We start from the raw sequence: 11,622 nt of genomic DNA on the forward strand, positions 1-11,622 counted from the left end.
GCATTCGGGGCGGGGCGTCAGGAGCGTGCTCCGAGAGAACCCGCGGCTGCGCAGTACAACCCGGAGCAGGTCAGTCTCCCGTAGGTACTCTAGGGCCAAAGCTGACATTTGCGGAGAGGAGTGCTAAATAATCCAAGTCTATGCCCCAACCAGTAACGCTGAAGAAGCTGAAGTTGAACCGCTCTATGAAGACCTACAAGACCTTTTAGAACTAACACCCAAAAAACATGTCCTTTTCATTATAGGGGACTGGAATGCAAAAGTAGGAAGTCAAGAAACACCTGGAGTAACAGGCAAATTTGGCCTTGGAATGCGGAATGAAGCAGGGCAAAGACTGACAGGAGTTTTGCCAAGAAAATGCACTGGTCATAGCAAACACCTTTTTCCAACAACACAAGAGAAGATTCTACACATGGACATCACCAGATGGTCAACACCGAAATCAGATTGATTATATTCTTTGCAGCCAAAGATGGAGAAGCTCTATACAGTCAACAAAAACAAGACCAGGAGCTGACTGTGGCTCAGATCATGAACTCCTTATTGCCAAATTCAGACTTAAATTGAAGAAACTAGGGAAATCCGCTACACCATTCAGGTATGACCTAAATCAAATCCCTTATGATTATACAGTGGAAGTGAGAAATAGATTTAAGGGCCTAGATCTGATAGATAGAGTGCCTGATGAACTATGGACTGAGGTTCGTGACATTGTACAGGAGACAGGGATCAAGACCATACCCATGGAAAAGAAATGCAAAAAAGCAAAATGGCTGTCTGAGGAGGACTTACAAATAGCTGTGAAAAGAAGAGAAGCGAAAAGCAAAGGAAAAAAGGAAAGATACAAGCATCTGAATGCAGAATTTCAAAGAATAGCAAGAAGAGACAAGAAAGCCTTCTTCAACGATCAATGCAAAGAAATAGAGGAAAACAACAGAATGGGAAAGACTAGAGATCTCTTCAAGAAAATTAGAGACACCAAGGGAACATTTCATCCAAAGATGGGCTCGATAAAGGGCAAAAATGGTATGGACCTAACAGAAGCAGAAGATATTAAGAAGAGGTGGCAAGAATACACAGGAGAACTATACAAAAAAGATCTTCACAACCAAGATAATCACAATGGTGTGAGCATTCACCTAGAGCCAGACATCCTGGAATGTGAAGTCAAGTGGGCCTTAGAAAGCATCACTAGGAACAAAGCTAGTGGAGGTGATGGAGTTCCAGTGGAGCTATTTCAAATCCTGAAAGATGATGCTGTGAAAGTGCTACACTCAATATGCCAGCAAATTTGGAAAACTCAGCAGTGGCCACAGGACTGGAAAAGGTCAGTTTTCATTCCAATCCCAAAGAAAGGCAATGCCAAAGAATGCTCGAACTACCACACAATTGCACTCATCTCACATGCTAGTAAAGTAATGCTCAAAATTCTCCAAGCCAGGCTTCAGCAATACGTGAACTGTGAACTTCCAGGTGTTCAAGCTGGTTTTAGAAAAGGAAGAGGAACCAGAGATCAAATTGCCAACATCCGCTGGATCATGGAAAAAGCAAGAGAGTTCCAGAAAAACATCTATTTCTGCTTTCTTGACTATGCCAAAGCCTTTGACTGTGTGGATCACAATAAACTGTGGAAAATTCTGAAAGAGATGGGAATACCAGACCACCTGACCTGCCTCTTGAGAAACCTATATGCAGGTCAGGAAGCAACAGTTAGAACTGGACATGGAACAACAGACTGGTTCCAAATAGGAAAAGGAGTCCGTCAAGGCTGTATATTGTCACCCTGCTTATTTAACTTCTATGCAGAGTACATCATGAGAAACTCTGGGCTGGAAGAATCACAAGCTGGAATCAAGCTTGCCTGGAGAAATATCAATAACCTCAGATATGCAGATGACACCAGCCTTATGGCAGAAAGTGAAGAGGAGCTAAAAAGCCTCTTGATGAAAGTGAAAGAGGAGAGTGAAAAAGTTGGCTTAAAGCTCAACATTCAGAAAATGAAGGTCATGGCATCTGGTCCCATCACTTCATGGGAAATAGATGGGGAAACAGTGGAAACAGTGTCAGAATTTATTTTGGAGGGCTCCAAAATCACTGCAGATGGTGACTGCAGCCATGAAATTAAAAGACGCTTACTCCTTGGAAGAAAAGTTATGACCAACCTAGATAGCATATTCAAAAGCAGAGACATTACTTTACCAATAAAAGTAGGTCTAGTCAAGGCTATGGTTTTTCCTGTGGTCATGTATGGATGTGAGAATTGGACTGTGAAGAAAGCTGAGCATTGAAGAATTGATGCTTTTGAACTGTGGTGTTGGAGAAGACTCTTGAGAGTCCCTTGGACTGCAAGGAGATCCAACCAGTCCATTCTGAAGGAGATCAGCCCTGGGATTTCTTTGGAAGGAATGATGCTGAAGCTGAAACTGCAGTACTTTGGCCACCTCATGTGAAGAGTTAACTCATTGGAAAAGACTCTGATGCTGGGAGGGATTGGGGGCAGGAGGAAAAGGAGATGACAGAGGATGAGATGGCTGGATGGCATCACTGACTCGATGGATGTGAGTCTGAGTGAACTCCGGCAGTTGGTGATGGACAGGGAGGCCTGGCATGCTGCGATTCATGGGGTCTCAAAGAGTCGGACACAACTGAGGGACTGAACTGAACTGAAAGTGAAAGTGAAAGTGAAGTCGCTCAGTCGTGTTCGACTCTTTGCGACCCCATGGACTGTAGCCTACCAGGCTCCTCTCTCCATGGGATTTTCCAAGCAATAGTACTGGAGTGGATTGCCATTTCCTTTTCCAGGGGATCTTCCTGACCCAGGGATCGAACCCAGGTCTCCTGCATTGTAGACAGACTCTTTACTGTCTAAGCCACCAGGGAACTGAACTGAACTGAGTGCTAAACATTTTGACCTATCTCAGCTTGTCTAATAGAGATTATGTCAAATCCTTTACTGGCTACACAGGGCCTTTAGCTTGTAGTGGATGCTCAGTAAGAGTTCAGTGAAGGGACCAATGCCCTCTCAAGCATTGTGCTGGGTTCCTCTAGGAAAAGCCTCACCCCAATTGAATGACTCATAACTGGTCCAGACTATTCGTGATAAACTCATTCTTATTAGCCAATAGTTGGACTAGGCATAGGCATGTGACCAATTTCTGGCCCATAATACTTCTAGAAGCCATCAACTGGGGCTTCTGAAAAAGTTTCTGTTTATTCTGTCCTTGTTTTCAAAGTCCACCAAGACATCTAGTTGAATATGCTCAAGTGTTTTGCATGTTTTATTTTCTTCCTGTCTCTAAGTTTGAAAATTCAGTTACTGGCATGTCCCTGTGATATGACAAATGCTAACGAAGCAGAAAGATTGAGAGAGCCTAGTTCTCAGATGAGGTTAAGCTAAGTCTCAGGTTTGGACTGTGTATCCTTGGATGTTTGTTGTATGAGCTTTACGACTAGTAAGTGGCGCAACTTCAGTTAAGCCCTGCAGTCTGGCTCCAGACCCAAGCTCTCGGCTCTGCAGGACTGCTTTGTCTTGGGGTTTATTTCTGGCAGTGTTATAGACTGCTCAGTTGCTCAGGCGTGTCCAGCTCTGCAACCCCATGGACTGTAGCCTGCCAGGCTCCTGGGTCCACGGAATTTTCCAGGCAAGAATACTGGAGTGGGTTGCCATTTCCTACTCCAGGTGATCTTCCTGACCAAGGGATCAAACCCAAGTCTCTTGCATCTCCTGCATTGGCAGGCAGATTCTTTACCACTGCGCCGCTGGGAACTCTGTTAATAGACTACATATCTCCAAGTATAACAGCAACAAAACAGATAAAATTGCTAGGAGAAATATCAAAAATATGAATTCACAATCAAAAAAACAAAACCCACGGGCAGAGAAGACAATCAGCAGCGTCAGATACATTGTAAGTGTCTAGCTCATTGGAAGGGTTAAATTACTAATGAGGTGCAGCTGGAGAGAAATTCATGAGCTAAAAAATAGATTTGAAGAAAATAATCCAAAAGCCATCCCAGAGAGATAAGGAAATGAGAAAGAGTGAGGTCTGCTGGTGCTGCTAAGTCGCATCAGTTGTGTCTGACTCTCTTTTATGTTAGAAAATAATAAAGTGAATATGAACAAAGTAGTTGTCAAATATTGATGGCTGAGAATTTTCCAGAATCGATGAAAGAGAAGCAGCCTCAGGAAACACAAGGAATCCCAGCTAGGATTGGGGAAAAGAAAACCCAGATCTGGTTAAACTGCAGAACACCAAAGCATGAGATGATTTTAAAACCAGATAAAGAAAGTCAGATTATCTACCATAGAATGATAGTGATACCAACTCCTGGCTACTCAACAGCAATAATGGGAGGAATGATAATAATAATAGCATGAAATAATATCATTAATGGAATAATTGCCTTATTAGATGAGAGAAAATAATCTTATACCTAGAATTGTATACTTAGCAAATAATCTTTCAAAAAATGAAAACATAATACTTTTCAGATCAACAAAAACTAAGAGTTACTACCAATAGAACTTAACTGAAGCATTTCTTAGAAGAAATAAGAAGAAGCATCTCTAAGAAGAAGCATCTGTAAGAAGAAGCATCTCTAAGAAGAAATCTCTTATTTCAGGAAGAAATAAAATGATCCCAAGAGGAAAAACTGAGGAACAGTAAGGATTAGTAAGCAGATAAAATGGCAAACATAGGTAAATATAAACAAACATTAGGGACAAACAAACAAAGCGTAGGATCAAAAAATGTAAAACCAAAATAATGGAATGATAGTATAAAAAAATTACTGAACTGAATGCATTATAAAATTGTGCGTTAGTTAACTATTGCATAACATAGAGCCTCAAAACCTCAGAGGGATACAGCTTTATTTGTTTCTGGTTCATATGTCTAGTGTCTGCTTGGGGTTGGTTAGAAAGCTTTGCTCAGCTTGGCTGGACTTGCCTACATGTCTAGGGTCAGCTGATCTAGGGTAGTTTTGGCTGGGAGCCCTGACTCTGTTCCATGTGTCTCTTACTCACCAGCCAGACAATGGGGATAAATTCTCATGGCAATGGTAGGTACACAAAAGAGAGCAATGGAAATGTATGAGCACATTTTCCAAGACTTTAAAAAATATTTTATTGGCTAAAGCAGGTTACATGACTAAGTAGTAGTGAAAGTTGCTTAGTCATGTCCAACTCTTTGGGACCCCATGGACTATACAGTCCATGGAATTCTCCAGGCCAGAATACTGGAGTGGGTAGCTTTTCCCTTCTCCAGGGGATCTTCCCAACCCAGGGATTGAAGCCAAGTCTCCAGCATTGCAGGCAGATTTTCTACCAGCTGAGCCACCAGGGAAGCCCAAGAATACTGGAGTGGGTAGCCTATCCCTTCTCCAGTGGATCTGCCCAACCCAGGAATAGAACTGAGGTCTTCTGCATTGCAGGTGGATTCTTTACCAACTGAGCTATTCAGTTCAGTTGCTCAGTCGTGTCCAACTCTTTGCGACCCCATGAACCGCAGCATGCCAGGCCTCCCTGTCCATCACCAATTCCCAGAGTCTACCCAAGTCTACTCCCACTGAGTCGGTGATGCCATCCAACTGTCTCATCCTCTGTCATCCTCTTCTCCTCCTGCCCTCAATCTTTCCCAGCATCAGGGTCTTTTCCAGTAAGTCAGCTCTTTGCATCAGGTAGCCAAAGTATTCGAGTTTCAGCTTCAACATCAGTCCTTCCAATAAACACCCAGGACTGATCTCCTTTAGGATGAATTGGTTGGATCTCCTTGCAGTCCAAGGGACTCTCAAGAGTCTTCTCCAACACCACAGTTCAAAAGCATCAATTCTTTGGCACTCAGCTTTCTTTATACTTCAACTCCCGCATCCATACACGACCACCCGAAAAACCATAGCCTTGACTAGATGGACCATTGTTGGCAAAGTAATGTCTCTGCTTTTGAATATGCTATCTATGTTGGTCATAACTTTCCTTCCAAGGAGTAAGCATCTTTTAATTTCATGGCTGCAGTCACCATCTCCAGTGATTTTGGAGCCCCCCCCCACCAAATAAAGTCAGCCACTGTTTCCACTGTTTCCCCATCTATTTGCCATGAAATGATGGGACTGGATGCCATGATCTTAGTTTTCTGAATACTGAGCTATTAGGGAAGCCCAAGGCTATAGTAGAAGGGAGCTATAAAGGATTATGGCAAAGAGTATGCATAAGAAAGCAAAGAATTGGAGCCATTAATTGTATCAGCCAGTTAGAGTGAACCGATTCCACTGTCTATAAAAGTATTGGTTAGCGTTAGACTTCTAATGAAATACGAATGTTAAAATTGCAAGGCTTACTATTTAAAGAATAAAAACCAGAGGAAGAAGAAGAATATTTTTAAAAAGAAGGAAAGTACTTTCCTGGTGGTCCAGTGGTTAAGAATCCACATGCCCACGCAGGAGACACAGGTGCAACCCCTGATATGGGGAAGATTCCACGTGCAACTAAATCTGCGCACTGCAACTACTGAAACCCACGGGCTCTAGAGCCTGTACTCCGCAACAAGAGAAGCCACTGCAAATGGGAAGCCCTGGCTCACCGCAGTTGGAGAAAGTCAGCACACAGCAATGAAGACTCAGTGCAGCCAAAAGTAAATAAACAAAATTTTAAAAGGAGGAGGGGCCTTCCCTAGTGGCCCAGTGTCTCTCAATGCAGGGGGTCTGGGTTTGATCCCTGAGCAGGTAACTAGATCCCACATGCCCTGTGTGCTGCAATGGAAGACCCTGCATGCCTCAACGGAGACCTGGCACAGCCAAATAAAAAATAATTTAAAAATTATGTTGAAAAAATACAAAAAAAAAGAAGGAAAGGGGGAGAAAGGAAGGAAACAAAGGCAGGAATGAAAGAACATAAACAGTGGAAAAATACAAAGCACAAAATAAAGTGGAAAAATAAATTTAAATAGTTCAGTAATCACAATAAGGCTCCACTGGTGGCTTAGTGGGTAAAGAATCCACTTGTAATGCAGGAGACACAGGAGATGCTAGTTTGATCCCTGAGCTGGGAAGATTCCCTGGAGGAGGAAAGACAACCCACTCCAGTATTGCCTAGAAAATTCCATGGACAGAGGAGTCTAGCAGCAACAGTCCAAAGAATCGGATGTAACTAAGTGACTAAGCAGAGCACAGCATATATATTTTAAAACCTAAACCATCTAGTTAAAAGATAGATTGTAACACCAACTTTTGAAAAAATTTAGCTATAAGAATTGATGCTTTTGAACTGTGGTGTTGGAGAAGACTCTTGAGAGTCCCTTGGACTGCAAGGAGATCCAACCAGTCCATTCTGAAGGAGATCAACCCTGGGATTTCTTTGGAAGGAATGATGCTAAAACTGAAACTCCAGTACTTTGGCCACCTCATGAGAAGAGTTGACTCACTGGAAAACACTCTGATGCTGGGAGAGATTGGGGCCAGGAGGAGAAGGGGATGACAGAGGATGAGATGGCTGGATGGCATCACGGACTCGATGGATGTGAGTCTGAGTGAACTCCAGAAGATGGTGATGAACAGGGGGGCCTGGCGTGCTGCGATTCATGGGGTCGCAAAAGAGTTGGACACAACTGAGCGACTGAACTGAACTGAACTGAATGCACAAAGACAAATTCTAAAGTCAAAGAATGGTAAGAGATTCCATGCTGGGTCTCTTTCAGCTGTATCAACATTGGGCAAGGTAGACTTTGAGGCAAAAGCATTGCTTGAAGTAATGTGGTGAATTTTATCATCGTCCTTAATAATTTGCAACTCCTGTAAAAGGCCTGTACTTCCCAACCTGTGGACTTCAGGCTTGGTCACTGACACATGAATAGAAGTGATGAACCATCTATTCTTTCCCTCCGCCACAGGCAGGTCACATCCAAGGTGAGGCTGCTCCTTCCACTGGGTCCTTAAATGAAAATAAGTTAGAATGAAGAGTGGGTAGTGCCAAAATGACCCCAGTGTGCATGCTCAGTCATGTCCGACTTTTGCCACCCCATGGATTGCATACAGCCCACCAGGCTCCTCTGTCCGTGGAATTTTCCAGGCAGGAATACTGGAGTGGATTGCCATTTCCTTCTCCAGGGGATCTTCCTGACCCAGGGATTGAACCCACGTCTCTTGTGCCTCCTGCATTGGCAGGCAGATTCTTTACCATGGTACCACCTGGGAAACCCCACAAATGACCCAAAGGATGTATAACATGAGTGAGAAATTAATCATCATCTTTATAAGCCACCGAGATTTTGAAGTTAGGCGTGGTCATGTGGCTTACTTTGACTAATGTAATATGAAATATGTCAGTTCCAAGTGGATACTTTATGAATGAGTACATGATTCATGCCTAACTTAGCAAAAGATGACTAATAAATATAGGCTACTTTATAATGAGAAAGGTTCAACTCACCAGAAGTACATGATAATTCTAAATTGTGACCATATGATATCATAGCCTCAAATAATGATATAGAGTAAAAATTGGTAGAAATCCATAGATTCACCATCAGAGTGGAGATTGTGGAATTCATGAGTGTTGCCACAAAATATTTTCTTTCTTTCTCCTGGAGAGGATAGGCCTGCCCCTGAACATGGATGTGGCCTTGTGGCTTTCTTTGACCCGTGAAAAAGGAATTGAAATGACCTGTGCCATGTTCAGGTGGAAGCATGGGGAGTCAGTGTGTAGTTCGCCTCCTCACTTTCTCTCTGCCGTGGAGACCAGCAATGCTCCAGAAAGTGCCTGCTCCGTCAACAAGAGTCCTAGAGTGAAAATGGCAGGTGGGAGATCCCTAAGCTGACCAGAGAAAAAAAACCCAGGGTTGGGACTGCATGTTTTGGTTTTTTGGTGGCCAGGGCATGTGGAATCTTAGCTCCCTGACCAGGGGTGGAACCTGCACCCCTTGCAGTGAAAGGCAAAGTCTTAACTACTGGGCTTCCAGGGAAGTCCCTCAGTCCACCATTACTACAAAACAGTTCACCCCAAAATTCAGTGGCTTAAAACAACACTGATTTATTTTTTCACGTATGTGTCTACAGGTCAGTGAAGTTGGACTCAGCTGAGCAGCTGTGCTTCAGGCTGTGGGTCCACGTGAGCCTGGCTCCTCATGGCAGGTTGGGCTCAGGTCTGCCCATGTGTTTCCATTTTGGGATCCAGCTGAAGGGATGGTAACTACCCAGGGGAAACTCTTCTCATGGAATGCAGAGATGTTAAGAGATGAAGCCTCACTGCGCAAGCATATTTTTGTCATTTCTGTTAACATCACACTGGCCATAACAAGTCATATGGCTGAGCCCACAGGCAAGGGGTAAGAAAGTGGACTCCACTTCTAGTGAGAGGGATATGCAAAGTCCCATGGGAAAAGGACACAGGGGATGGTGAGGAATTTGGGCCAATATCTCAATATATCATCATGACTCTGATATTGGAATGAGGAGAATTCAGGGGGGCCATCTATTAATAGGAAAGTGTAGATAAAGAGGAAGGATGAAAAGAACAGAGAGGTATGCAAGTTGGTGAGAGTCCAGGGATCTTTATGGTGTGGCCAGTGAGAAACCTCTGGCGCAGAAAGCAAGAACGTTCATTTATGATAAAAGATATTTCATATGTGAATTTAAGCTGGTTTTTTTCCTTTTGGCTTGAGTGCTTGTGATGTTAACCTCCGCTCTGTCATCCTAGACTTTCAGTAAAGGCTGTTAGACCCACAAAAAGCCCTGCAATAGTGGTGTGTGTGTGTGTGTGTGTGTACATCAAAGGAAGGGTCAAGTTCCTTTGGAGACAATGACAGAAATAGAACAAATTCAACATAAGCTGGCACTTAGATCCAGGAGTAACAAGGACAGGTGCTCCCAGGGTACCTGCAGACATCTTGGAAACACACTGAAGTCTCCACAGGAGAAGATGTGGTGGTTTTAGCTGATCATCTTTGTCTTTTTTTTTTTTTGGCCACACTGCATGTAATGCAGGATCTTAGTTCCCTGACCAGGGATTGAACCCGTGTCTCCTGCAGTGGAAGCACAGAGTCTTAACCCCTGGACCACCAGAGAAGTCCCATGATCATCTTTTTCTTTTAGACCCAGGAGTCTTGCTGAAATCTGGGTTATCACTGGGGGAGGATCAGTATCCGGTTCAAGGGAAGTTGAAGGGCACCTGCAGTGCTCTTCACACACATCCTTCAGGCACGTACTCTGTAGGAGGTGCTGTGCTGAGCGCTTCACATTCATGACCCTGTTAAACCTCTGCAACGCCGTGCAGCCGGCGATGCTATTGTCTCCACTCTACACACGAGGGATCTGGAGCGCTGGCAGATGAGCAAGCCAGGTGTCCTCATCTGGGAGTGGGAGCCCCCAAAAGTTCTGCCCTTAGATGCTGAAGCAAGGGCCTAGAGGTGGGAATGTGGGGGCTGAGAGGGGATCCCTGGCACTGGTCGGTTGGGGGCACATTCTCCTTTGATGACTCCTCGTGAGGCTCAGGCTCTGATCACTGATGCTTCAGTTGCCTGATGAACAGACTGGCCCCAGCCCTCGCTCCGCTCTCTCTAATATCTTTTCATCATGTTCTTAACAGTTACCATGTCTGTGGGTGTCCAATAGAAACATTGAAATAGTAGGCACTTTTGGAGAATGTGCTCCCCCAGCTAAGCTGCTAGGCTCGGAGAAGTGAAGTGCCTTGCCCAGGTATACAGCTGGTGTGAGACGGGATAGGGTATGGAAACTGGGCCGGATGCACCTCCCCTTTCAAATTCATGAGCTCTGTATTAGTCAGCTTGGGCTGTCATAACAAAGTGCCACAGACTGGTGACTGAAACAACAAAGACTGATCTTCCCACAGTTCTGGAGGCTGGAAGTCCAAGGTCAAGGTGTCACCAGGTTTGGTTTTACCTGAGGCCGCTCTGCTCACCTTTGCCAAGGGCCACCTTCTGGCTATGTTCTCATGGGCAAGAGAACTGGTGTTTCTGTATAGCCTAATATCTTCTTCATATAAGGATGTTATATGAAAAGCCTACTCTCAGGGTCTCCATTAGCCTTATCACCCCTCTAAAGCCCTGTTCTGCAAATATAGTCACATCCTGAGGTCCTGAGGGCTATGGCTTCAACATGTGAATTTGTCAGGGACACAATTCAGGTCATCTAGCCACTGACTCAAGGTAGTGCTACCTTGCCTCCAAAACCCATAGACTTGTAGAATGTACACCCACTCTCCACCATGGTATAAACCTGGCCACTGAGACATGAAGAGGAAAAGGGGCTGGCCAGGTTCACACTGGTAGGCTGGAGCAGAGCTGAGACTTGACCCAAATATCTGAGTCCCCCAGAGGTCCCCAGCATCCATGCCCCCGCTTCCCACCAACAGGAAGCTGACTTTCCTTGGGGACTTCACCACCCTGCCCCATTCTCATCCGATGGTTTGAGAGAATTCAGTTTCAGATGAGCCTTGATTTGATTAAGCCAATCAGCTTATCTCATTTTCCTGCCACCTATGATGTGTGCAAGGACAAGCCTGTGACCTTATTTGGACATGCCTGGACTTGTGGGAGAGCTCCCAGAAGAGACTCTCTTTTGTGGGGTGGTGTGGGAGGAAATGAGGTCGAGAACTATTGTAGCTGTTTTATT

The sequence above is a fragment of the Ovis canadensis genome, chromosome 3 (assembly GCF_042477335.2).
Source record: "Ovis canadensis isolate MfBH-ARS-UI-01 breed Bighorn chromosome 3, ARS-UI_OviCan_v2, whole genome shotgun sequence".
Lineage (NCBI taxonomy): Eukaryota > Metazoa > Chordata > Mammalia > Artiodactyla > Bovidae > Ovis > Ovis canadensis.